The 1,397-nt window shown below is 47.4% G+C and overlaps 1 non-coding gene across 1 annotated transcript; it reads left to right on the top strand.

Annotated features, from left to right (window-relative positions):
* The first annotated feature begins 732 nt into the window (after positions 1-732).
* Positions 733-839, top strand: LOC115869523. The gene has a single exon (XR_004046231.1). It is a non-coding gene; the product is annotated as a U6 spliceosomal RNA (small nuclear RNA).
* The last annotated feature ends 558 nt before the right edge of the window (positions 840-1,397 follow it).

The raw sequence follows: 1,397 nt of genomic DNA, 5'->3' as shown, positions 1-1,397 counted from the left end.
CTACATGAGGGCAAGTATTGAGTAGGACCACATCATAGAACCATAACTGTATTTAGATTATGGCTAACCGTAATTGTATTTAGATAATTAATCGTGTTGGCTTTTTCTATAGATTTTCTTTGTCTAAGTTCAAGTTTCATGCCTCCATCCTTGAGAGCCTTCTCTCTGTCCACTGTCCTCCTAGCCCCCATGTCCCTGTAGTTGACTAAACCTGAATCTCTTGGATAACTGTCACACTATGCACCTTGCTGGAGGCACGGCAGCTCTAGAGGTGTTACTAAAGCACAGACCAGGGCTTCTCAACCTCAGCACAATTGGAGCCTGCGAAGTGATTACTTTTCTTAAACAATATTTTATTGTCTTTGCATTGGAAGATTACACAGCAAAACAGCTTCCATGCCTCAATGTCTGCACACCTTGTTCAGCGGTGTTGGTTACATGCTTCGCATTATGTCAACATGCTCATTGTTTCCGTTCTCGTGGCTCCCTCTCAGCAGTCAAGAAAGCCCCCCAGTCCTGCCTGCGGGGGAGCCCCAACCATCGCGTGCATATTTCTGCCAAAACGCAAACATCATGAAGCAACATCAGACAACTCCAAAGCTGGGAGGGTGCTCCAAAATATCTGGCAGGCCCTCTTCAAAAGCATCAGGCCCCAAGGGATAAGAAAAGCCAGAGGAAGTGTCCCAGACAGGAAGACCCTAGAGCTCTAACCACCGAATGCCCACAACGGATGAGCCTCACTTAGACCGCACAGACTTTAAAACTGGGCCAATATAGAGGAGACTAGCACGGCTCCTGCAAAAGGATGGCACCCAGTTAGAGACGTGTCCCGTGTTTGTCCCTGAGACGACAGTGCTCAGTCACCCTTCAAGCCTGGAAACCATCTCACCCCTGTGGCTCCATTTTCAGCCAAACAATATACACACAGGACTATCAGGTGAACACTCACACCAGGGAGGTCCACACTCCTTGAAACAAGCAAGCACACCAGGTCAAAGGGGCACCGTCTTCCCAGGTATAAAACTCGGAAGACCGGAAGGAAGAGACAAGAAGGGTGATTGGAAATGGAAGCCCAGGGCGGAAGTGGGAAGTGTGCTGTGCATTGAGGGGGCTGCAGCCACTGTCATGAAACCGAATGTGCATGAACTGTTGAATGGAAACCCACGTCGCTCTGTAAACCTTCCTTCCAATCACAATAACAAAGGTTGCTTGTTTGTTTTGTAACAGAATAAATAAATGCAATGTGCGGCTCTGAATTCATTCCCTGAGGTAATGCACATACTAAATAACATTGGGACTATATGGAGAACATTGTTGAGGCTATTGATGAAATGTGATCAGGGGCTGGGCATCGATGGTCACCCTGAACAAAAGGTACTCCCCTGACTTTGACAGTA

Source organism: Echinops telfairi, unplaced genomic scaffold (genome assembly GCF_000313985.2).
Source record: "Echinops telfairi isolate 266 unplaced genomic scaffold, ASM31398v2 ScPeMD7_30;HRSCAF=105, whole genome shotgun sequence".
Lineage (NCBI taxonomy): Eukaryota > Metazoa > Chordata > Mammalia > Afrosoricida > Tenrecidae > Echinops > Echinops telfairi.
This window is presented reverse-complemented; position numbering and strand designations above follow the sequence as displayed.